At 42.8% G+C, this 27,060-nt stretch overlaps 1 protein-coding gene across 4 annotated transcripts in view; it reads left to right on the forward strand.

Annotated features, from left to right (window-relative positions):
- The window catches only part of OSBPL10 (oxysterol binding protein like 10), a 346,584-nt gene that overhangs the window by 73,277 nt on the left and 246,247 nt on the right, over positions 1-27,060 (forward strand). Inside the window, exon 1 of one of the 4 annotated variants that reach the window (XM_063612618.1) lies at positions 9,397-9,514. The exons of the other annotated variants lie outside the window; for them this stretch is intronic. The gene's annotated coding sequence lies outside the window, so the exon portion shown is untranslated. Of the gene's footprint in view, positions 1-9,396; positions 9,515-27,060 lie in introns of those variants that run through there. 4 annotated transcript variants of the gene reach the window in all.

A 27,060-nucleotide genomic window follows, 5' to 3' on the forward strand; every position in this document is an offset into this window, starting at 1 on the left:
AAGCTGTACAAAATATGCACATTGGTTTCTGCATGTTAACTTATTTTGGGTTCTAGAATGTAGAAGCCAGTATCAGTGCATCCATGTTTGTGTGCTATAGCCTTTTGGATAGAATTGATCAATATCAAAATAAATACATATATACTTATTGAACATTAATTATTTCCCTCCTGGAGACAGGGTGTTGCATGGTTGGTTACAGATAATTTTTTTTCAACTTTTATTTTAGATTTGGAGGTACATGTGCAGGTTTGTTACCTGGGTATACTGAGTGATGCTCAGGTTTGAGGTATGAATGATCCTGTCACCCAGGTACTGAGCATAGTATGCAATAGTTTTTCAACCCTTGCTCCCTCTCCTTCCCTACTTTAGTAGTCCCAAGTTTTTATTGTTGCCACCATTATGTCCATTAGTACCCGATGTTTAGCTTACACATATAAGTGAGAATATGCGGTATTTGGTTTTCTGTTCCTGCATTAATTCGCTTGGGATAATGGCCTCCAGCTGCATCCATGTTGCTACAAAGGAAATGATTTTTTTTTATGGCTGTGTAGTGTTCGATATATGTGTACCACATTTTATATATCCAGTCCACCACTCGACAAGGCACCTAGGTTGATTCCGTGTCTTTGCTATTGTGAGTAGTGCGTGATGAACACATGAAGGTCACCAGAGAATTTGAGGACAGGAGTTGGGAGGGGAAGTGGAAGGGAACAACTCCAGGAAACTACCAGTAAGAGGAAATTTTATTCATGGTAAATTTTTTTCCCCCCTGTTACCATTCAATGGCTATTTATTAAAAAAAAAAAAATGTGTTCAAAGCGGTGCACTGGATGCAGATGAGGATACAATAGAAAATACAACAGGCGTGGTAGTGGTTCACACCTGTAATACCTGTGCTTTGAGGCCAGGAGTTCAAGGTTACAGTGAGCTCTGATTGTGCCCCTGCACTCCAGCTTGGAGCTTGGGCGACAGAGTGAGACTCTGTCTCAAAGGGAAAAAACAAAACCAAACCAAACAAAACACAGTAGACAAATCCCCCTAAACACAGGGAGCTTATACTCTAGTGTAATGCTGTTCAGTGGAACCTTCAGCAGTGATGGCAATGATATATAGGCATGTTGTCCAATATGGTAGCCAGTAGCCACATGTGGCTATTGAGTGCTTGAAATGTGATTGGCATGACTGAGAAATTGAATTTTTTATTTTATTTAATTTTATAATTATTTTAAATTAAATAGTTGCACATGGCTAGTGACTACTTGGGCATTTGTAGTGGGTCAAGTGAGTTCTAGTTCTAATCTTCATATTTAGACCACCTCATTTGAGGTAACTAGGAAAATTTGATACTAAAATCCAGAGTCTCGGGCTCAAATAATTCCATATACTGGGAAATCAGAGTCCCATCTTGGATGTATTTTTGCTGTGACATTTCCCAAAGTGGGTTCCATGGAATGCTAGTCCCATGAGATATACTGACAAAAAGAGTGCTGTAGTTAGTAAGGTTGGGAAACACTGCCTGCTGCCATATCCTTCTGGAGCTGCATAATGAATACAAGCATATTTACAGACTCTGATAAATCACACGGCAGAGAAATTGATACTTGGTAGAGATGTATTTTGGCTCAGTTTCCCAAACTTAGTTGGTGATAGCACTCTTTTATTCACCAATACCTCTGAACACTTTTTGGGAAATGCTATTCTAGGGAGATAACTGAGCTTGGGTTAGGACTGTCTTAAAAACGAAAGGAAGAGGCCAGGTGCAGTGGCTCATGCCTATAATCCCGGCACTTTGGGAGGCCGAGGCAGGTGGATCACTTGAGGTCAGGAGTTCGAGACCAGCCTGGCTAACATGGTGAAACCCCGTCTCTACTAAAAATACAAAAATTAGCCTGGTGTGGTGGTGGGTGCCTACAATCCCAACACTTGGGAGCTGGCGCAGGAGAATCGCTTGAGCCCGAGAGGCAGAGGTTTCAGTGAGCTGAGGTTGTACCACTGCGCTCCAGCCTGGGTGACAGAGCAAGACTCCGTCTCAAAAACAAACAAGCAAACAAACAAACAAACAAAAAAAAAAAAAAAGGAAGAAATGGTGGTTATAGCCTCTGGTTAGTTGTTGGTTCTCCGAGAATATGAGAGTTCTCCCATTCTCCTAGATTTTGGTGGGTTAGAGATATGACAGTATCGGGGCATAGAATTGCATATTGCACATTTGGGCACTGAAAAAACACTTCTTGTCAGTAATATATCTTTATTTCAGATATTTATATATGTATATTGTGTTGTGTTCACCTTGGTTAGTCAGTTTTCTAGCTGTTTCTAAGTTAGCCTGTGGTCTACAATGGTCTAAGGTAGCCTGAATTAATACATGCACAAAGAGGTTGAATAGTTTGGTTTTGCTTTTCTCCTATTTAGGTTTATAAAACTAGTACTTAGGCCGGGCGTGGTGGCCCACGCCTGTAATCCCAGCACTTTGGGAGGCTGAGGCAGGTGGATCATGAGTTCAGGAGATCGAGACCATCCTGGCTAACATGGTGGAACCCCATCTCTACTAAAAATAGAAAAAATTAGCCGGGCGTTGTGGTGTGTGCCTGTAGTCTCAGCTACTCGGGAGGCTGAGGCAGGAGAATCGCTTGAACCTGGGAGGCGGAGGTTGCAGTGAACTGAGATCGTGCCATTGCACTCCAGCCTGGGCGACAGAGAGAGACTCCATCTTAAAGAAAAAACAACAACAACAACAAAAAACGAAACAAAACCCTAGTAGTTCTGTGGCCATTTACACTTTCTGACTCCCTTTACAAAAGCCTACAGGGTCTCCAGGGGTGGTATTACAGTTCCCTCATTTACTTGGTATAAATTAAAAGCACAGAGTCTAATATATATCAACCCCAAATGGCATTTTAGAAATTCTAGTTAGATTGTATTAGAAATCAGTTCTTAGGCTGTTATATATGCGGGTGTGTGGGTATATGTGTGTGTATATGTACAAACACAAATAAGATCTCTAAGCTTGCTAATGCCTTACTTAACAATACAACTAGCCTGGACTCAAGGTTATTCATATAATAATGCCACCCTTGCTCACCTTCTGCAGTACTTTCTTGAGCAGCAGAGAAGGAAATGGATTGAGCAGGCCATGGGAGTGGATCCTGCTGCATCCATCATGCTTGTGAGCTCCATCCGTCATGCCTGCTGTGGCAGGAAAAGGCTCAGAGCTGCTGGGTAGTGTATCTTCCAAGGTCCCTTTCAGTGCCGAAATTCTATCACTCTATGACAGCTTTTTTTTTTTTTTTTTTTTTTTTGAGATGGAGTCTCGCTGTGTCACCCAGGCTGGAGTGCAGTGGCGCAATCTCGGCTCACTGCAATCTCCGCCTCCCGGGTTCACGCCGTTTTCTTGCCTCAGCCTCTCCGAGTAGCTGGGACTACAGGCGCCCGCCACCACGCCCGGCTAATTTTTTGTATTTTTTAGTAGAGATGGGGTTTCACCGTGGTCTTGATCTCCTGACCTCGTGATCCGCCCGCCTCGGCCTCCCAAAGTGCTGGGATTACAAGCGTGAGCCACCGCGCCTGGCCCACTCTATGACAGCTTTATTGAGGATTTCCATTGTAGTGAAGGTGCATTGTGGTCTAGCTGAAACTCTAGCATCAAAGGAGAGATATGCTCAAAATACTTCAAGGCTTCAAGAGAAAATGTTGATGATGAAGTTGATTTTTGGCCTTATAAGATGGCCAGAGCTTCTTGGGTGCCTTAACTTACCATTTCATTCTAAGAGTTCAGAAAACACTGCTTGTTTCTGCCATTTGGAACTTCTCAATAACCAGTTCTTTGTCAGCTTTACTAATGTCCACCCCCCGACCCTGTGACTATCACTATTTTGCCTTAATTTTTTTTTTTTTTTTTCGAGACAGAGTCTCACCCTGTCGCCCAGGCTGGAGTGCAGTGGCGCAAATCTCGGCTCACTGCAACCTCTGCCTCCTGCATTCAAACAATTCTTCTGCCTCAGCCTCCCGAGTAGCTGGGATTACAGGCGTCCACCACCACACCCAGCTAATTTTTGTATTTTTAGTAGAGACGGAGTTTCACCGTGTTAGCCAGGCTGGTCTCAAACTCCTGACCTCATGATCTGCCTGCCTCGGCCTCCCAAAGTGCTGGGATTACAGGCATGAGCCACTGGGCCCAGCCATTTTTTTAAAAAATTTAAACATTGTTTTATTATGGTAAAAGATACATAACAAAATTTATCATTTTAACTATTTTTAAGCATACTGTCCTGTGGCATTAAGTACATTCACACTGTTTTGCAACCATCAAAATTACCATTTTTAATCATTGCTTGTTTGCATGGAGGATGAGGGGAAATTTCCTGTTGGGGCCTGACCTTCCAGCACCCACCTATACTAATAAGTTAGACTGTTATTCGTAAACAAGACTTGCCAACCCAAGTTGACCTCTTTCATAATATAACTAGACTTACGGAAGGAGAATGACTAACTTTTGCGTATTCCCTGCTTGAGGCCACTTTCCTTCCGGAAGGAGGTGAAAGAAAGTCATAGTGTGAGCTTGTCCAACCTTCAGCTTGTGCGCTGCCTGTGGCCCAGGACAGCTTTGAATGCAGCCCAAAACAAATTTGTAAACTTTTCTTAAAGTATGAGTTTTTTTTGCGATTTTTTTTTTAAAGTCCATCAGCTATTGTTAGTGTATTTTATGTGTGGCCCAAGACAATTCTTCTTCTTCCAATGCGGTCCAGGGAAGTCAAAAGATTGGACACCCCTGTTATAGCGGGAATGTTGAAGGTATTACCCCAAGCTTAGTGGTGGTTTGCCATTCCCCTGAGGGTATCTGCAGATTTCTGAGAAAGGGACAAAATGCTCAGAACCACCAGCGGCCACTTCCCATTCCACTCCTCCACCGCCATGAGAGTAGCTTTAAGATTAACCAGCCCACTGTTTTCTTTATACATAAAGTTTTATTGGGACACAGTCATGCCCGTTTGTTTACTCTGGTCTGTGGCCACTTTTGTGTGGTATCAGCAGAGTTGAGTAGTTGGAACAGAGACTGCAATGGCCTACTGAAGCTAAAATACTGACTTTTTCACCTTTTCCAGTAAAAGTTTGGCAGCTCTGTAGGCCCTGAACACCTCTGGCCCTGTGTCTTCTCTCAGTTCCCCTCAAACAGGGTCTGAAGCAGGGTGGACTTCTCTGAGTACTGTGTGGGTGCTGCATTTAGTATGGAACCCTGCCCTGGTGTCCTGAAAGGTTGGGCTGTGGAGATGAAAAGAAAGCAACAGCCCAGGTGTGGCAGAAGACAATGTTCTTTTATTCTGGACCATGCTTGAGAAGAGAGCCTGCTGGGTTACATAATGATTTGAATACTGCTGGGTTACATAATGATTTGAATAAAGGAAGTAGGGGTTCCTTTAATTCGTGAAGTAGTTTATTAGGAAGTTAATTTAAGTATGCTATAAATATTTGTAAGTTTGGGAGACTTATGGATTTGGTTAAAGGAAGCGGCTGCCATTTGTTAAATTTTACACTGGAAGCTTGAGGGTGTGTCAGTACTGCCTTTGATTTGTCATACATTCCATTTGCCAAGAAGTCCAACTGAGGAGACTCTCTGGCTTCCCAGACTCTGAATTCTTTTATTTTTATTTTTTATTTTTATTTTTTGAGCTAGAGTCTCACTCTGTCACCCAGACTGGAGTGCAGTGGCATGATCTTGGCTCACTGCAACCTCCACCTCCCAGGTTCAAGCAATTCTTCCATCTCAGGCTTCCAAGTAGCTGGGATTACAGGTGCGTGCCACCAAGCCTGGCTAATAATTTCTGTATTTTCGTAGAGACAGGGTTTCACCATGTTGGCCAGGCTGGTCTTGAACTCCTGACCTCAGGTGATCTGCCTGCCTCAGCTTCACGAAGCGCTGGGATTATAGGCATGAGCCACCATGCCCGGCCCCCTGACTCTGAATTCTGCCAATAGGTTGTCCTTTACTGAACCCCATGTCCCTCCTGTTTAAAGGCCAGGAGATGGCCAGGCGCACTGGCTCACACCTGTAGTCTCAGCACTTTGGGAGGCTGAGGTGGGCAGATCACGAGGTAAAGAGATCAAGACCATCCTGGCCAACATGGTGAAACCCCGTCTCTACTAAAAATACAAAATTAGTTGGGCATGGTGGCGTGTTCCTGCAGTCCCAGCTACTCAGGAGGCTGAGGCAGGAGAATCGCTTGAACCCAGGAGGTAGAGGTTGCAGTGAGCCGAGATTGCGCCACTGCGCTCCAGCCTGGTGACAGAGCAAGGTTCCATCTAAAAAAAAAAAAAAAAAAAAAAAAAGGCCAGGAGACAAGGATGCAAAATGATTGTCTTACACAGCGCCAGTGTAGCCAGCCTCTTGGTGCTCCAGGATTTAGGCATTTGAATGTCTTTAATTTCTTAAATGTGTATGTGTTTAACATTTTTTAAAAAATGGTGTTAGGGGGTTGGTTTCAAAGCTGCTACTCAGAGTGGGGGCCATTCTAGTAGATTCATGTGGGTTCCTAAAGGCAAAGTCGCATGTGTTTCCCATGGGATGCGAAGAATGGCCCTGGAAAGAAAAGCTAATGTGGTCGCTGATGGTTATGTCAGTCACAGTGCACTCGCTTGATCTGAGATGGAGGGAAGTGAAATCGTTGGGGTGTCCAAGTGGCTGTACTGACCTGGTGAGTTACTGTGGAAATGTTCATTTCCACTTTTTTGCTAATGAAATCATTTGCTGAGAGATGGCAATTTAGTGAGAAGTTCCTTCTCTCCCGCTTTGTTTCTTTCTTTTTTTTTTTTTAAACCTTGAGCCCTACCAGCAATAGCTTTCATTAGCCACAAGAGTCATAGAGTTAATGGAATCTTTCATTTTCCGTTATGCCAGCTCCCTTTCCCAAAACTAATCTTCAAGTGCCTTAAGAGACAGCCTCGGAGAGCGAAAGGCAGAAGACCAGAAACCAAATCATGTTGGTATTCTGGTTGAATGCTAATATATTTTGGTGGAGGTCATTATTTAGAAACTATAGGTCTTGGTGATAAAATTACCGATGGCCTTAACAGTTCCAGTAGAAAGGAGAGTGTTACAGAAATATAGCTTTGAGAGACCACTGGAGGGCCAAGGCCAGCCATCTGAAAGGTAATGTCAGCTCTCAAGTTCTTTACTTTGCTCATTAACCTCTAGGTAGTTTTCCCTTAGCTCAGTCTATAGATAAAGTAAAAAGACTTAACACAGTCATTAAGAATTCTGACGAATGCTAGCTATGTTTTAGCATTTTATTCTAAGACACTTCTTAGCTAAATGATACTTCTCTCCAGTGACCTAAAGTTAATGTCTTCAGAAGGCCCTTGACCTGGCTCTGCTTCCTGTAGAAATGATTTCAAGGTTTCCAATTGGTTACTACTAATCACTAGTTAAGTGAAAAGCCACATCAAACAATGCTACTTGCAGTTCCCCAGGGGGAGCCGCCCATCTCCTCTTTCCATCTCATTGCCTGAAAGTGCAGCCATCATCTGTAGGAGATCAATATCTCCAGGTACTTAAAAAATATCCTGGCCTATGGAAATGGACTGTTATATCAGGGAATTGATCGTCACAACCCAGGGAATCACAGAATGTTTAAAGGCAAGCAAACATCCTGAAGTAATAGGAAACCAAAGTCAATGATGTTTTTTCCTATCCAGTAGTTTCCTTAACCTCATCTTCACTAGTGAACTACATCCAACACAATTAGGCCATTTACGTGGCAAAAAACACCTGGCACCATTGTCCTGGGCTGGCCATCTTGCCTCTAGATCAGCTGGTAGAGCAACAAGTTATCAGGCTGCACGTGCAAGAGAAGGGGGTGGCTCTTCTAGTTGTGTTGGAAAAAATTAAAAGGTAAACTTTTCCATATGACCAATCAGCACAGGTTCTGTGCTCACATAAATCTCTGCCTCGACAATTATACTAAGCTCTTAGTGGATCCCCCTTTCTCTACCCACCCAAGCAACATTCTAGAGTGAGCTGCTAGTGTCATGTCTTTGCTCAGAGCCCTCCTGAGGTCTCCCTTTATATCTGGAGTCAACCCCCCAGACCCTATCATGCCTGCAAGGTTCTGTGTGAGCTGGCTCTAGTTCCCTTCATCTCCCATCACTTCCCCCTTGTTCACTCTACCCGTGTTGCACTGGCTGTTCTCCAGCACACCAAGCCTGCTCCCACCTCACAGTCTGTATTTATTGCCTGAAACACGGTTATTTTTACTGCCACCATGCTTTACCCTCTTCCTTCCAGTCTTTGCTCAGAGTCACCTTACAGACAGGCCTTCCCTGACCCAGTGAAGTTAGAACTGCTCCTCCACCACAGCCTCTTCCCAGCCTCCAACACTGTAGCCTGTTTTATTTTTCTCTAAGCCACTTATGGACACTTACTATGTTTGTGTATATATTTATAATTTCTTTCCCAGCACTAGAATATCAGTTCCACAAGGGCAGGAATGCTTATCTGTTTCACTCATTGTTCTATTCCCAACATCTAGAGGAGTCTTTGGCAGTGAATATCAACAAGTATTGAATAGGGAACCTCATAATTTAATAAAGTAAACTGTAGACCAAAAATTCAAGTATCTGGTTCTGGCCTTGGTCCTTATATGAACTAGTTATGAGACAATGGAGAGATCACTTAAATTTTTATTATTTTTATTTTTTGAGATGGAATCTCACCCAGGCTGGAGTGCAGTGGTGTGATCTTGGCTCACTTCAACCTCTGCCTCCTGGGTTCAAGTGATTCCCCTGCCTTAGCCTCCCGAGTAGCTGGGATTATAGATGACCGCCACCATGCCCGGCTAATTTTTGTATTTTTAGTGGAGACGGGGTTTACTATGTTGGCCAGGCTGATCTCGAACTGCTGACCTCAAGTGATCCACCCACTTCGGCCTCCCAAAGTGTTGGGATTACAGGCATGAGCCACCGTGCCCAGCTAGAGGTCACTTAAATTTACCAGTCTTAGTTTTCTTACAAGTAAAATGCAATAAAGAATACCTGCCCTATTATTAAGATGACAGAATGAGATAATCAGATGAGTATGCTGGAAGCTCTGCGTGTCGGTCTGACCTAGAGTTCTTTTTTGGTCTGATACCATGGGGCCTTTGCATATAGCAGATCTCAAAAGCCATTGGCTTGCTATTGCTTTTACTCCCTGGTCACAGACCTTGTGATGGGTCTGTGCATCTGTGTATCTGTGCATCATTGCATCTGGGGTGTGACCTATGACCTAATGGAGACCTTTCAATAAATTATGACATCAATAATTCAGAGGCAGACTGTGTAATTTCACTGTTCCCAAAGACTGGAGAAATGATCTGCTTTCTAGAGCCATAAAAGTTCTCTTAACATAAAACCTTCTACAGAAATGGGTTTCACAGGCAGGCTGTCTTCAGCGACTTCAGTGACAGTTTTTCAAAATCAAGTTTTACTTCAGTGAGTTTTCTGTTAGCCATGGATGATCTAAAAACATAGTTGTTATCACCAGGTACAACCTCTTTTATCTTGAAATTTGAATCCAATCCGCTAGTGGTCCACCGTGCTTGGCAGACTTGGTTCTCACCTTTTCTTCCTGCTCAGAGGAGTAGCCAGTGTGGGAGGAGGATTAGAGGGTCAGGATGGCCTCAAGATTAATTCATCAACATGGACCTAATTCATCAAATCCTGGTTGATTGGAAATTGGTCATTTTGCTAGCTGTATATATTCATAAAGTACCCAAAATGTCCCTGGTTATGGAGAATAGTTTTGGCTGTAAAGAGCTTTATGTGCTGGTGGTGATAAGGACAGGGAGGATGATAATGAAAGAATACATTTCTATTTAACGATCTTTTGCCCTGGATCTGTTAGGGCAAACTTCCTCCATATGCACAACACTATGCCAAGCCCAGAGCTATGTTTAATCGAGTGATATAATGTCAAAGGAATTTCTAGTTTAATTGGCAGAGATACTCATAATATTATTGATAATAATAATAGTAGGAGGCCAAATGATTTCCCAATTTTTTTTGGCTCTAGTCTGCTTGTGGGAGAGTTGAAGTGGGTTATATATACTTTATGAAAAATAATTTAAGAGGTAGTTGTGGGTGGGTGAAGAACAAAGTGAAAAGGGGTTAGTTTTTTGGTTCCCTTATTGTGAAATAGATTGCTTTGTCTGTTCTTGCTTGGCAAATTGAAATGGCAGCAGAGCCAACTGAAGTGATGGACACTGACTATGGTGTTGTTTGTGGAATCGAAGAAACTTAGCAGGAGACAATCCCCAAACTCATGTTCCTTCCACAGGAGAGTAGATTAATAAGGTTGAATGTGGTGACTGTTGCTCAAAATTCAGGCTGGATCTGAATATATGTTTGTTCATCTGAGGAGAACACACTTTTTTTTTTCCTTCTTTGAGGTGATGGGAATAGAATAATTAATCAAGTGATAGATTTTTTTTTGTCAGGAAATGTTTTACTATCTTGCTAAGAAGTCTTAGATTTTTTTCTAGAGTGGTATGATGGATATTTCAAGACAGATTTGAAGAATATCGTAGTCAATGCTTAGAATTCAGTGATGTTTATTAATCTTTGTCCTCCTCTCTCACTAGGCCTTAATCTTGTCTATTGTGATGAGAATTCACTAGGTTCTGGCTGGGCGCAGTGGCTCACTCCTGTAATCCCAGCACTTTGGGTGGCTGAGGCAGGTGGATCACTTGAGGTCAGGAGTTCTAGATCAGCCTGGCCAACATGGCGAAACCCTATCTCTACTAAAAATACAAAAATTAGCCGGGTGTGGTGGCGCATGCCTGTAATCCCAGCTACTCAGGAGGCTGAGGCATACGAATCACTTGAACCCGGGAGACGGAGGTTGCAGTGAGCCAAGATTGTGCCACTACACTCCAGCCTGGGTGACAGAACGAGAGTCTGTCTAAAAAAAAAAAAAAATCACCAGGTTCCTTGACATAGAGCTCTTTGTGGAATGCCACGTGCTCTTTGACATATTGACAAGTTTGATATCGTGTGACTTGAGGCCTAGGAAATCACAACTCATATGTATGCAGAATGTGATCACAAACTCATGACCCTGAAAAATTAAGCTTTCTATGTAGGCAAGACCGTGATTTTGTTCAGAGTAATTGGTATTTCCTTCATTTATGTTATTAATATTTGACAGATATATTATACTTACTATGTGCCAGATACTACTTTAAGCATTTTACAAATAACTTATTTCACCCTCATTGAAGTCCTGTGAGGTAGATACTTCTATTACTTGATTCCTTTGTTGCTTATATTTTTGTTTTATATTCAGGTGGCAGCCTGTAGGCAGATGCTTGTAGCTGCCTCCAGTTTAAGAAAAATTCCTTGGAGAAAACCTCAGCTCTGCCTCATAACTGATGCCCTCCTCTCCCAGAAAGTTAGGAAAGTTCCACCTTGATTTGAACTCGCTGGCCAAACACCAGCTGTCTCTGTAGACACAGATTTTGACAGGTTCAGACCCAGATTGGAAATGATTTTGATTCAGGTTGCCTTTGAGTCTGTGGAGAGTCAGAGTTTATGGCAATTTCAGCCCACTCTGTCCTGTGTTTGGGATTATGTGTTCCCGGAGAGTAAACTGTGTGGCCCCAGAGTCACACTAGGAGGATCTGAGTGACCCTGGGTTTTGTGTTTTTACACTGTGGATGTTGTGGTCACGGTGGATCATGTTGTGTGGAGGCTTGGGAGCATGTGTTGGAGGAACAGTTGAGATTTTAATCTTATTTTTGGTGGACTTTTTTGGTACGTCCAACCCATTCAGGTTAATTAAATGCCAGGTAGAGCTAGCCCACAAGTCGATTTTGTTTTGAAAATGTGCCTGTTTTCCAGGAGCCCTTTGTGGCAGCCTAGTCTGGTTGCCCAGATATCATTTTGGCTTCTTGGTGCCTTAGTGCCTGGGATGAATTGGCCTGCCTGCTGCAGTCTCTTCTCCTCAGCCCTGATATCCGCCAACTGGGTGGTTTCGATGCCCCTACTGAGGGCTCCGGTTTCCTGCCAGTCTGGGAGGCGTGGGATCTCATGTGTTGGAAAGGTAATCAAGCAATAAAACTAAGCCTGGGTGTGAGAGGTGGATTAAAGTTGGCAAGGAAGAAGCAGGGGAGAGGGAGGGAGCCAGCTGTCCGGAGTGGCCGGAAGAGGCAGAATATGGGCTCCATCCTGGCTGGGACCTGTCAGCCCTTGTGAGAACTTTTAGGGCAGTAGTATTATAGTTTGGATTTTCCCCATTCATCTTCTCTCCTTCCCCTCTCCTAGGTTTTAGCTGCCCACAGAATCCTTTGAGGAGGTGATTCCTGGAAACTTGTGTTCACTGGATTTAGTAGACATCCACCTTGACTTCCTGTTGAATATTTGACATGTCCTGACAAGTGTTTCCCTCCCATCCCTGCAACCCCCACACCCTGCTTTAACAAAAAGCTTCAAAGTTGAGACCCTTTGTTCTGAGGTAGAAGATTTTATATACTCCTATTTTTCAGAAAAGGGCAGAATAATGCAGCAGTTAGGAACACAGCTCTGGGGACAGATTGCCTGGGCTCCTATTGCCTCTGCTGCTGACTGGCTGTTTGACTCTGATGAGAGATCTCTGTGCCTTGGTTTCCTCATCTTTAAAAAGGGCTAATAGCTGAGCGTGCTGGCTCATGCCTATAATCCCAGCACTTTGGGAGGCTGAGGTGGGAGGATTGTTTGAGTCCAGGAGTTTGACACCAGCCTGGGTAACATAGTGGAACCCTGTCTCTACAAAAGAGTTTTTAAAGATTAGCTGGCTGGTGTGGTGTGGCCCGTGGTCCCAGCTACTCAGAAGTCAGAGGTGGGAGGATTGCTTGAGCCTAGGGGGGTCAAGGCTGCAGTAAGCCATGGTTGTGCCACTGTACTCCAATCCGGCCAACATAGTGAGAACTTGTCTAAAAAAAATAAAAAAAACCCAAAAAGCAAAACAAAACAAGGGATGATAATAATACCTCCATCATAAGGTTAGGGAAATATTAGCAATTATTAGTTTCTCTGCCTTCTCTGTTCTCTATAAAGAGCCCTTGAGGTGAAGGCATGAATTTTTGTTATGTTTTCCCACTGTTGTATTCCTGGCATCTAGAATAGTGCTTGGTACTTAGTGCTTAGTATATCTTTTAAATGAATAAATGTAAGAAAGACTGTGCAAATGCTATTTGCTGTGGCCTCTTGTTTATCCTGTGTCTTTTGGACTATAGCAGGGATGAAGGAGGAAGGAAGGGCATGGAACTGGCAGTGTCAGAAGAGTGCAAGAATGAATAAATCCTCCGTCTTTCTCCATGCTTTCAGCTTTCTGCATTGTTGAGCTGGCTGTTCTTCCTCACTGCTCTGTTTGGAATCAGACTCCGTAGAAGGGTGAGCAGGGTGGAACAGGTGCCTGCTGGCCACTGACTTAGGGGCTACATTAAGACTGGCAGGTTTGGGAGGCCAAGGCGGGCGGATCACGAGGTCAGGAGATTGAGACCATCCTGACTAACACGGTGAAACTTGGTCTCTACTAAAAATACAAAAAAAATTAGCCGGGCGTGGTGGCAGGCGCCTGTAGTCCCAGCTACTCAGGAGGCTGAGGCAGGAGAATGGCGTGAACCTGGGAGGCGGAGCTTGCAGTGAGCTGAGATTGCACCACTGCACTCCAGCCTGGGTGACAGAGTGAGACTCTGTCTCAAAAAACACTGGCAGGAAGGCCGGGCGCAGTGGCTCATGCCTGTAATCCCAGCACTTTGAGAAGCCAAGGCAGCTGGATTGCCTGAGGTTAGGAGTTCAAGACCAGCCTGGACAACGTGGTGAAACCCCATCTCTACTAAAAATATAAAAATTGGCTGGGTGTGGTGGCAGCCACCTGTAATCCCAGCTATTCGGAAGGCTGAGGCAGGAGAATCGCCTGAACCAGGGAGGCGGATGTTGCAGTGAGCCGAGATGGTGCCACTGTGCTCCAGCCTGGGTGACAGAGTGGGACTCCGTCTCCAAAACAAAACAAAAAAAAGACTGACAAGAAGCAGCCTCCTAGTATTGTATATGTGCCAGGTCCATCTTTAAGGTGCTATATGTGCATTAGCTTGTTTAAGCCTTAGCACAGCTCTGTGAAGTGAGGTCTTCTTAGCCCCATTTTACAGACAGGAAACAGAGGCACTGAGAGGTTAAGTGACCTGTGCAAAATCATGCAGTATTAGAAATACTTATTAAATGCCCTTTTTTGTTTGGTGCTTTTGTTTTTTGGAGACAGAGCCTCACTCTGTTGCCCAGGCTGGAGTGCAGTGGTGCGATCTTGGCTCACTACAACCTCTGCCTCCTAGGTTCAAGTAGTTCTCCTGTCTCAGCCTCCCAAGTAGCTGGGACTACAGGTGCGCAGCACCATACCTAGCTGATTTTTTGTATTTTTACTAGAGATGGGGTTTTGCCATATTGCCCAGGCTGATCTTGAACTCCTGAGCTCAGGCAGTCCGGCGCCTTGGCTTCCCAAAGTGCTGGGATTACAGATGTGATTGGCCTAAATGCCCTTTTTGTACCAGGCATTTGTGCTAGATACCGAGTAGCCAGCAGTGAAGAATCCTGATGTGGTTCCACCCTCAAGGACACGCAGTCTAGTGAATGTGTGGATGTTAACAAATAATCCCACAAATAAGGACATAGTGATGACTTGTGAGAAATGCGAGGGAGGCAGTGTGCCATGGGGCAGAGTGACAGGGAATCTGGTATGGGAAAGGGAAGACTTTGCTCAACGGCGGGCCTTTTTCAGCTGAGATCTGAAAGCACAAGTAAGAAGTAGCCAGACCAAGAGTAGGGAAGATACTTCCAGGCAGTGGGATCAGGATAGGTGAGTGCTCTGAGGCAGGAAAGTGAGGGCATTGGGAAGATGGCCAGTGTGGCCAGAGCAGGCGGAATGAGCAGGCTGCAGAGGTAAGCTGAGCTACATCATGCAAGACCTGTAGGCACACTTAGGATTTTGGATTTTGTCTTGAATGCAATGGAAGCCATTTAAGGATTTTAATTAGGAGTGCAAGGGGGATCTCATTTACATTTGTTGAAAAACCTTTATGTCGAGTAGAGGGAGATGATTAGAAATGAGTGAGAATGGATGTGGGGAGATCAACAGGAAAAGTTTATGCTTTGACTACAGGATTTAAAATGTGTATCCAAAATTCATATGGCCTCTTCAATAGATGCTGAGAAGACATCACATAAAAGTCAACATCTATTTTCATTTAATGTCTTATTTTGAAATGTTTTTAGATTTATAGTAGAGTTACAGAGATAAGAGTGTTCTCACAGCATTTTCCCAGCTTCCCTTATCAACATTTATTTTTGATTAACACTTTAATAAATTAGAAATGGATTTTTCCTTATAATGAAGACTATCTCAAACAAACAGCTAACATCATACTTAATGGTAAAAATACTTAGAAATATTTCCACGTAAGACAAGAGTAATACAGAGTTTCCTGCTCACTCATTTCAGAACATTCTGTGCTATGCAGTAAAGCAGGAAAAGGAAATCAGAAACAGAAAGGGTGATCCTCCTCAATACCTATAACATCCAAAGAGTTAATTGAATTGAAAATCTAACATTGATGCAATCAGTGGAATGGCAAAAGTACAAAATAAATATCTAAAACTCCCTTCTAGAATAAAGACAAAGTAATTGCTGTTACAACAACTGACTGCAGTGGCTTTGGCCCCTAAATCATGTAATTTTCCTCTTGTAGGATGAGCCTGAGAAGTGGGGAAATGTGAAGAGAGGTCTTGGGGAACAATGGGTCTTGTCTGAGGAGAGGCCAGGGGTTGAATAGGAGACAAATAGTGAGAAATTATCATAGTGCGCACAGCCAAGGGGCCAAGGGTTGGAGCTTTTATCAGGAACAGGGCTGCAGAACAAGAAAGGGCAATGATACGGTAAATGGTTTGTTTTTTAAAAGTTTCATTCTCGGGTGGGTGCGGTGGCAGCACTTTGGGAGGCCAAGGTTGAGCGGATCTCTTGAGCTGAGGAGTTCGAGACCAGCCTGGGCAACATGTTGAAACCCCATCTCTACAAACAAAAAGCAAAAAAACCAAAAAAGCCCCACAAAAATTTGCCTGGTATGGTGGCGTGTGCCTGTAGTCCCAGCTACTGGGGAGGTTGAGGTGAGGATCACTTGAGCCTGGGAAGTCAAGGCTGCCGTGAGCCTTGATCTCACCACTGCACCCCAGCCTGGGTGACAGAGCCAGACCCTGTCTTAAATAAAAAAAAAAAAAGTTTTATTTTCTAACCATGTTAGTAAATAAATATGCAGTTTTAAAAACAACTTAATCTTCTGCAAAGTTGGTTTCATAAAAACAGCTTAATCCAATATATTACTAAGGTGCTTTTAATTGTAGTTATTTTCTGTAGAATATTTGCTATGCTGGGACCACAGGTGTGTGCCATCATACTCAGCTAATTTTTAAATTTTTTTTTGTAGAGGTGGGGTCTCACTCTGTTGCCCAGACTGGTCTTAAACTGCTGACTTTAAGCAATTCTCCTGCCTCGGCCTTTCAAAGTGCTGGGATTATTGGCATGAACCACTGCACCTGGCTGAATTTTTCTTTCTTTCTTTTCTCTTTATTTTTTAAAGAGATAGGCTCTGCTATTTGCCCAGGCTGGTCTCAAGCTCCTGGGCTCCAGTGGTTCTCTCACCTCGGCCTCTCAAAGTGCTGAGATTACATGCATGGTGTTCAGATTTTTAAAAACATCTGTTTAATTTGCAATATCTGTTGTTTAACTGGCAAGTTTAAGTCATTTATATCGTTTGTGATTAATACATTTGGACATGTTTGTGCCATTGTAACCACTGATTTTTATCTGTCCAACTTTTTCTATGTTTCTTCTTCCCACCCCCACCCCATCTTGTATTTTTGGAGGATATATTGAATTTTTATTCTTTTGTTTATATTCTATTTTTTGCTTCTTACTCTTTTGGAATTTATGTACTATATTTTCTATTGGTTTCCCTTGAAACTTTACCGTACATATTAAGCTTTAAAAGATTTAAAGTTGGCCAACGCGGTGGCTTGTGCCTGTAATCCTAGCACTTTGGGAGGCCGAGATGGGCAGATTGCCTGAGCTCAGGAGTTCGAGACCAGCCTGGGCAACACGGTGAAACCCCGTCTCTACTAAAATACAAAAATTAGCTGAGCATGGCGAGTGCGCCTATAGTCCCAGCTACTTGGTAGGCTGAGGCAGGAGAATCGCTTAAACCCGGGAGGCAGAGGTTGCAGTGAGCCAAGATCATGCCACTGCACTCCAGCCTGGGTGACAGAGCGAGACTCTGTCTCAAAAAAAAAAAAAAAGGTTTAAAGTTAACTGTCTTAAACTTTCTCCCAAACCCAGTTGAATATTTTAATTTTAATGATACCCTCCTATGTCAAAATTTAGTTCTGTCCTTAAAAAGAATCCGTAAGTTAAACATCTTTATTATTTTATGTAGACTTATATTGTTTAGATTTGCCTTTGTTTACCATTTTATTTATTCATCATTTCTTTTTGCAAATAAGACTTCTTTGTGGGATTATTTTTATTATCCCAAAGAACCTTAAAAGCTCCTTAAATGTAGGTCCCTTAGTGGTAAATTACATTTCCGTATATCTGTATATCTGTTTTGTATATTTGTAAAGATATTTATTTCATTCTTATTCTTTTTTTTTTTATATATTTTTTTTAAGAGACAGGGTCTTGCTATGTTGTCCAGGCTGGTCTTGAACTCTTGGGCTCAAATGATCCTCCTGACTTGGCCTCCCAAAGTGCTGGGATTACAGGCATGAGCCACCGTGTGTGGCCAGCAGTTTCTAAAGTTTACCTATCCTCTGAGAGTGTTTTTAATTATTTTCAATGGACAAATCACAGTTGTATACATTTATAGAATGTAATGTGATGTTTATACATATATACAATGTGTAAATGGTTAAATCAAGCTAATTAACATATCTCTCACCTCACTATTTTTTTTGTGGTGAGGCATTTGAAATTTACTCCTAGCTATTTTAAAATATATAATGGATTATTACTAACTATAGTAACCCTGCTATGTGATAGATCTCAAAAACTTATTCCTCTTGTCTAACTAAAACTTTGTATCTGTTGACCAATATATCTATATTTCCTACACACTTAAAATGTCAACAGATCTTCCCAGACTAAAGATTCCAAGATTTCTTCCTTTACATTTTGAAAATGTTATTCGTATCTTCTTCTTCTTTTTTTTTTTTTTTTTTTGGCAGAGTATCGCCCTGTCACCCAAGCTGGAGTGCAGTAGCACGATCTCGGCTCACTGCAACCTTCTCCTGCCAGGTTCAAGCAATTCTCCTGCCTCAGCCTCCCCAGTAGCTGGGACTACAGGTGCCTGCCACTACGCCCGGCTAATTTTTGTATTTTTAGAAGAGATGGGGCTTCACCATATTGGCCAGGCTGGTCTCGAACTCCTGATCTTGTGATCTGCCCACCTCTGCCTCCCAAAGTGCTGGGATTACAGGCGTGAGCCACTGTGCCCGGCCTCGTTTTTTCTTCTTATACATCCAGTGCTGATATTAAAAACTCTAATGTCAACCTGATGTTTGTTTCTCTAAAGGTTTTCAGCCTTTTTTCTCTGGAAGCTTTTAGATTTTTCTTTCTTTGATTTTAAATTTTACTATGAGGAATCTACACGTGGCTTTTTCTTATCCAACCTGTTTGGCACTAAGTGAGATCTTTCAATCTGAAATGTTGTATCTTTCTTTAATTGTGGTGAATACTTGGTCCTTGTTTCTTTAGATATTTTCGCTTCTTTTCATTCTTTGTTCGTTCTGTGGAACTGCTGTGGAAGGATGTTAACACTTCTGTTTTATCACATTTTCTTTTCATTTTAAAAATCCAGTCCTGATGCCTTCTGAGAGAGTGCCTTGATTAATCTTTCGGCTCACCAGTTCGTTCTTCCACCACACTCGGCTCTTCTACCAGTCCTGTGAGTGCCCTTAGCAAAGCTCTTCTTTTTCAAACCCCGTATTTTCAATCACTGGTTTCTAACTGCTCCTTTCTACTTGCATTTCCAGTAGCCTTCCCTGGTTTGCTGAGGCTATTTATGGTATTTATTTTGTTTTAAGTTTTAGTTCTTTGTTTTCTATTAGGTCTGCTGCTTCTGGTCTAAGTCATTCCATTCTTTTTTCTTCCTTTTATAGTGCAGATGTTTCTCTGATTTCTGGTTATTCATGCCTCTGGCATGGACCTTTTAGTACTTTGTGATGCTTAGCCGCCTTGCCTAAGTTTTCTACCAGGGGGCGAATGACAGTAGCTCAGGCACTACCTGTCCTCCCTAGATGAGATAACCTGGCGAGAGAAGGTGCCCTTTGGACTGAAGTGTAACCAGGGACCCTTCACTCCTTGTCTTTCCTCCCCTCCCTCCGAGGACTGGCCCTGGGCTTTGCTAACTCTGCCTCCTGTGGCCTGTGGAAAGGTGCTGAGTGGGGAAGAGGCATAGGCAGGAGCTGGCTGGCCCACCATACTTCTTCCCAGAGGTGACTCCCTCTAAGTCAGGCACTGCCCTGATTTTACAGCAGCCCTTCCAGCTGGTGCTTCTGCTTATCTGCCCGTGACAGTGATGTGTATGGCCCAGCTAGAGGAGCCTCCTTGAATCTGCCCCTGCTCTGTGGCCCTTAATGTCCGATTGTCCTGGACTGTCCCTGCAATCGGGAACCACTTCTGCTCTGCAGGCTCTCTCTGCTCTTCAGCTCCCTTTATCTTGTGTGGCGTCTCCACGACTGGATTCCAAGGAGGGAGCTGGAGGTGGGTACGTTCTCCACATTGTCCAGAGCTGGAAGCAGTGATCCAAAATTCGTAGATATGTCAAGAAACTGTACCATCCTTTGCAGAAAATAAAAGTCACTTTTGATTTGATTAGATTCTCTGGAATACGGATCTAAGCACCTGGAACATTCGATCCCCTGAGGGATGTAATCTTACACAGTCTTCTGGGGAGTAATTATTGTTTTTCTGTGAAGTCTGAAAAATGATGCAATAACTCTCTTTCCTCTACAAAGTGTGATGGTTTTAGTGTGATGGCAACACATGAGTTTCTGAAGGATTCTGTATTTTAAAAGCTTTATTATCAATGGTGAATGTTTCGTTCATACAACTGTCATACAATTCTTGGAGTTGAGTTTCTTGGAATTAATGTGGCATTGATTTTAATTATCATAAATTAAGACATGTAGAATATACTAGGCATGATTTCTAGTACTGTGTGTGTGTATAGGTATGTGCATTGAGGATATAGCAGCAGTGTTGAACTATTCTCAGCAATTACTGAGTGCATTGCTGAAACAAGGAATTAGATTTCACCTTCCTTTAATATGGTGATGTATTTCTCATCCTTGCTATTTCTGCTGGGTTTTGATTATGCTTCCCACAAATAACTGTAGAATTTATATAGTTTCTCTTGCCCATTCATGTAAATTTTCAGACAACATACCTGTACGTTTCCTGAAGGCAGGAACACTGAGTCACTTACCAGTGTATCCTCAGTTACTAAATATTTGTGGGAGCAGTAAGCATTATAATCCCCCGTTTTAAAGATGTTCACATTGGCACAGGAAGAGTCAAACAGCTTAGATTATTAGTGAGGAATTGTGTTCAGCTGTGAGTAATGGAGTTACATAAAGTTGGAGTCCATCACAGATTCTCCTAGTTGACTGCAATTGTAACCACCTGAGGAGCTTTAAAAAACTACCACTGCCTGAGTTTCATCCCCAGAGATTCTGAGTTAATTGGTCCAAGTGTATGTGGGGGATTGGGATTGTTTAAAAAAAGTCTGGGCAGGGCGTGGCGGCTCATGCCTGTAATCCCAGCACTTTGGGAGGCTGAGGCGGGCAGATCACGAGGTCAGAAGAACAAGACCATCCTGGCTAACACGGTGAAATCCCCATCTCTACTAAAAATACAAAAAAAAAAATTAGCTGGGCGTGGTGGTGGGTGCCTGTAATCCCAGCTACTCGGGAGGCTGAGGTAGGAGAATGGCGTCAACCTGGGAGACAGAGCTTGCAGTGAGCCGAGACTGCGCCACTGCACTCCAGCCTGGGCGACGAGTGAGACTCTGTCTAAAAAAAAAAATGGCTGCAGAGAATTCTAATGTGCAGCATTTACGTTCTGTCACATAAAAGCAGTTTGGAGGTAGCTTTTCCGGACTGGTTTGGGGATTCCACAGAAATCAGAGACCCATGCTCCTTCCAGCTTTCTGCTTCACCATCCCTAGGGTGTGGCATGGAATTTCAGCCATTGGATTCATCTTCTAAAAGGCAAGTGGAGGAAGGAGGGAATGTAATAGGATAGCATTTTTCCTCATTAGTTAGAACTTAGTCAATTGACCACATCTAAGTGAAAGGAAGCCTGGGAAAGATACTCAGTCATAGCACGTTGTGCCCAACTAAAAACTAGGGTTCTCTTAAGAGAAATGGATATTTAGTGGGTAGTAGTCTGTCTCTGCCACACCTGGTTTCAGACCACTAGTTAATCAGCGGCAGAGCTGAAATTCAGATCCTGGCTTCAACCCAATAATGTTTCTACTCCTCCCAGTAAAAATGGAATGAGGATATCGAAAAATAGCTGGTGGGTTTAGGTAATACATGTTTGGAAGATAAGTTCTTTTCCTTTCTCTTGGGCTTGCTGCATCAACAACAACAAAACAAATGGATTTGCTTGACAATAAATTAGGGCCATGGGAATCCATGAATCTAGAAATAAACAGATGAGTGTATGGTCACAAATAGGATGTTTCAGTTCTTACTGACATTTTGGCAGCATTTGACATGGTCACTCTGTCCTTTCTGTGCTTCTGGTTTTCCTGTCTGCCTTGTGTTCTCTGTTCTTTTCCCTGTTTAATGTTAGAATTCCTCATGTCTTGGTCCTAGGCCCATTCCTTCCTGCCTCCTCTTGTCCTCCTTGTTCCTCTTTCTGGGCAATCTCATCCATGCCCGTGGCCTCAATTTCTACTTATTTGCAGATGATTTGCAAATTGACATCTCCAACTCCGACCGCTCCTGGGCTCCAGATCCATCCATCCAACTGCTAAGTGACATTTCTTGGAGTAAGGTATTTCAAATGCAGCATTCCCAAAACTGAATTCCTGCCTCATCACATCTTGTCAACTGAAACTCTGCTGTCACCACTTTGGTCTAGGCTATTGCCAGGATAACTGTAGATATCGCTTGTATTAAGGTATAATTTAAACATTGTAAAATTCACTCATTGTGAGTATACAATTGAGTTACTTTTAGTAAATTTGTATAGTTTTGTAACTATCACCACGATTCAGTTTGAGAATATTTCTAACACCAACATTTTTTTTTTCAAATGAAATAATCCCTGTAAGCAGTTTGCAGCTAATCCTGCTCCCACCCTTAGCCCCAGACAACCACTGATCTTTTTGTCTCTGTTTCCCTTTGCTGGACATTTTATATAAATAGAATGATACAATTTGTAGTGTTTTTCGTCTGGCTCCTTTAGCATAATGTTTTTGAGGTTCATCCATGTTGTGCTTTTATTGCTGAATAGTATGCCATGGGATGGATATGCCACATTTTCTTTATCTATTCACCAGTTAACATTTAAATTATTTCCAGTTTCTGGCTACTATGAATAATACTGCTTTAACATTCGCGTGTAAGTCTTTGGTGTAGACATTTGTTTTAATTTCTGTTTAGTAGATTCTTAGGAGTGAAACTGATGTGTTGTAGGGTAAGTTTATTTTCCCAAGCAGATGTTCTGTTTCACATTCCTACCAACAGTGTAGAAAGGTTCCAGTTTCTCCATATCCTCACCATTTGTTATTGTCTTTTTAATTATAGCTGTTCTAGTGGGTGTGAACTGGAATCTCACTGTGATTTTAATTTGCATTTTTCTAAAGACTAATAATGTGCATCTTTTCATGTATTAACCATTCATGTATCTTCTTTGGTGAAATGAAATATTTTGCATTTTTTTGAAGGGGTTGCTTCTCTTTAGTTTTGAGGTGTAAGGGTTCTTTGTATATTTTGGATGTGTATGCTTGGTATTTAGCCAAAGATTGGTCAGAGATTGTGCTTTAGCCAGAAAGGCTTTGACTCTGCCCCTCTATCTTCTTGTTGGGAGGGAGCACATTAACATTTCAGGCTGTTTCCATGTCCTTCCTGGCTCTTACTTTCTATCGCTCTTCCCTGCGTCTGAGCATAGGCTCTGTCGACCAAGGATGTATGGGTGCCTTGGATCTGCTCTGGTCTCTGCTGCAGTTGTGCACAACCACTGGTTAACAGATACACGAAAAGTTTAGCCCCATGGTTTTCTCACCTCCTGAAATTCCCAATTAAATCCCTGGCTAGTCTGCTGGTCCATGGCTTGCTCCAGACTGGGCAGCAACCTCAGGCCAGTGGAGCCCGTGGTCTTCCCACTGCGTCTACCTGCAGTTGCCACTTTAACTGATGATGATCCGAATCATGTGAGCAATTGCCCTCGCCCTCGCCCCTCTCCCTCTCCCTCACCCTCAGGCAGCAGAACCCTGCCGCCCCGGTTGAACTACCAGTCAGCATTGCTAGGAGGAGGCTGGGGACAGCCCAGGCATGATCCCCAAGCTCTGCTTGTTCTTAACAAAGTTTGGTCAGTTTCTACTGTTCTGAAATGGTTGCTTTTGACAGTTTTGTCCAGTTTTATAGTTGACTTTTTTGGGGAGAGAATGTGTTAGTCTCCCCAGTCGTCATGTTGAGAGAAAGCGAGTCTCTGCAGCAGCCTTTCTGCTCCCTCTGCTCCCACCTGGCTTCTCTCCTGGCCTTTCCCTACTTTGGAGCTAGAATTCTCCTTCTACAAAGTAGCTCTGGTTCTGTCCCTGCCGCTGCTTGATGTTGGGATAAAGTCCCGGCATGCCTTGTAGGCGCAGCATGGTTTGCATTGCCTATGTCTTTAGCCCCATCCAACAACACACATTCTTTCCTTCTCTCTGCTCCAAGCACACTGGTTTTTCTCCATTCCCTCTACCCACTCCGTCCTCAGGGCCATACACGTGCTCCTTCCTCTGCCTGGAACTCTCTCCTCTCCTCTTCCCCGAGTCCATTTCTTCACTCCTCAGATCTCAGTTCCTCTGTCTCTGGACGGGCCCTAGTAAGTCAAATTCTACTAATTGACTTACTTCTATTACAACACACAATCACAGCCAGAGTTTGGCACTGATTTTAGTGAATATTTTATTCTCTGCTTCCCTCCTCCATTGGAATAGGGACTTTGTCACCCATACCGCATGTATCCTTAGCACAATACCTAGCTCATAGTAGATAGTAAAATTTTTCCGATAACAAATGAGTGAATTCTTGCAAATAAAACTTAGTTTGGGGACTGGAGCTACCCTCTTCAAAACATTGTTGAGCTTTTATATGGATTCTCTTCTCTTTAACCATAACCTGAATAAACTTATCCAGAGTGCTTTATTCATATCACAGAACCTATGTACAGTTGACCACACTGACAACTGAGTGGGAGCCCCTGCCAAATAATATTTCCATGGCACTGGCACCCCCCAAAAATGGCAAACACAAGCTCTCAAGTTCTGTCTTGTTGGCATTGTAGTAAATTAAACTGCTGATACAATGCAATATGAGCATCAGCATCAGATCTGATTTACTGTCTGCATTTAGGAATGTGATATGAACATTTGGAAATTCTTGTTTTATAAGCAGGCAGACCTTTGGGCACAGAGACGGCGGAATGGACTGCAAGAGCGAATCAGCCAGCTTTTTGTTTTTGCAAATGTGGAAATCAAGTCTTAGAGTGGATAAAGAACTTGCCCAAGGTCACAAAAATGAAAACAAGTGGTTCCCAAAGTGTGGTCCTACCAGCAGCATCAACATCACCTGGGAACTTGTTAGAAATCAAATTCTCGTGCTCCACCCAGACCTCCTGAATCATAAACTCTGGGGGAGGGGCCCAGGGAGCTGCGTTTTAACCAACTTCCAGGTGATTCTGATGTGGGCAAAGTCTGAAAACCCCTGGCCTAGGGCATAATTAGGTCTCTGACTGCCGAATCACACCACCTTCCTCTATGCTTTGTTGCCCCTAGAGAAAAAGTAAAGGACACTTTGAATTCAGGGACAGCGGAATTTAGAGACTTAGTTGATGTTTGGGGGAAAAAGCTGAGCCATGGGGCCTGTTGATGATTGGGTTTGCTTCTCCTGGCCTCCACAGGACAGCTCCCATCTCTTGCTCTTGGTGGGTACTAAACTGGGGTTGCTCACCCACTTTTACCCCAGGGCTTTAGCTAGTATCAGAATTTTTTCAGTGTGACTTTCAGGATGTGTGTGTTATAGTACAAAGCAGAGACTTGAATCAGGACTTAGCTCATTTCCAGGTAAGTTCCAACATCGTCAGTATCAAGAATAAGATGTAATTTGTGAGCATTAAGACACAGGTTGGTATCGAAATTTTCACCTAAAGATACCAGCAACTCAAGAGTTAATAGTTCAGAGGGAAACGAGGCGATATTGTGAAAGCCTATATTAATCCTCATAAGACAGGTCTCAGTTCTTTGGGCTTAAATCAACTAGTTTTTAAAAGCAGATCGAATCTCATCATAGATCAAATCCAAGCTCAGTGCATCACATCTTGTGTTAAAAGTTCACTTTGACTTATTCTGGTGCTTTATCAGGTCTCCAAAGCAGCAACCTCTCAGGCTGGTGACTCTTAATCTTGAGGTGCTTCACTCAGCCTGGCCCCTGGAAGCCCCTCTGCTCAAGTGAGCACCTTCATAATGCCAGGTGATGATCCCATTATGCAGGAACTCGATGCCAGGTGATTTCAAACATCGTCTTTAAATCTTTCTCAAAAACACTTCCAGAGTGACAAAACCAAGAAATCCACCGTCTGGGCTGCTGTGATTTAGGAAAGCTGGGGTTTGGCTGTTTTTGACTAAGACAAAATGAGGTTGGCTAATGCTTAAATAACATTCGTCTTGGTTATATGGGTGTGTGGGTGCTCAGGTGTTTGAATGAATGATTGAGAGAAATGCTTGGCATACCAGATGGAAAACAGGGTGATGAATAACATAAGGTTTTATTTTGACTCTGATTTTGCACTGTTTTTTGTACTTGAGGGTGCTTCTGAATCACTTGGGAAACTTCTTGAAATTCACATTTCTGACTTCCTGACCTTCACAAAGATCCACTAGGTGTAGGCTGAGAGTCAGAATCCACATTTCCAACAAGCTTTTCAACTGATTGAGAAGCAGAGAGCAACTGGACCAAACTTTAAGAAACATTCTTTTTATTTTTTATTTTAATTAAATTTTAAATTGACACATAATTGTACAGATTTATGGGCTACATAATGATGTTTTGACACATACAGCGTACCGTGATTATATCAGGGTAGTTTAGCATATCCATCATCTCAAACATTTATCATTTCTTTGTGCTGGGAACATTCAATATCCTCCTCCTAGCTGTTTGAAGCTATATATTATTCATTAGCATCATCATATTGTGCTATAGAATGCTAGAAATCCTCCCGTCTAGCTGTAAGTTTGTATCCTTTAACAAATCTCCTTCTATCCCTCCCTTCCCCCAACCCTTCCCAGCCCCTAGTATCCTCTGTTCTACTTTTTATTTCTAGGAGGTCAATTTTTTTTTTTAAGTTTCCATACATGAGTGAGAGAATATGTGGTGGTTAAATTTCTGTTCCTTGCTTATTTCACTTAACATAGCGTCCTTCAGTTCCATGTGTGTTGCTGAGAATGACAGGGTTTCATTCTTTTCTAAGGCTGAATAATGTTTCATTGTGTATATAGACCACATTTTCTTAATCCGTTCATCTGTTGTTGGACACTCAGCTTGATTCCACATCTTGGCTATTGTGAATAGTGCTGCACTAAACGTGGGGGTGCAGATGTCTCTTCAATATACTGATTTCCTTTCCTTTGGATAAATCCCAGTAGTGGATTGCTGGATCATATGGTAGCTGTATCTGTAGTTCTTTGAAGAGTATTCATACTGTTTTCCATAATTGCTATACTGGTTTACATTCCC

The sequence above is a fragment of the Symphalangus syndactylus genome, chromosome 1 (genome assembly GCF_028878055.3).
Source record: "Symphalangus syndactylus isolate Jambi chromosome 1, NHGRI_mSymSyn1-v2.1_pri, whole genome shotgun sequence".
In the NCBI taxonomy this organism is placed as follows: domain Eukaryota; kingdom Metazoa; phylum Chordata; class Mammalia; order Primates; family Hylobatidae; genus Symphalangus; species Symphalangus syndactylus.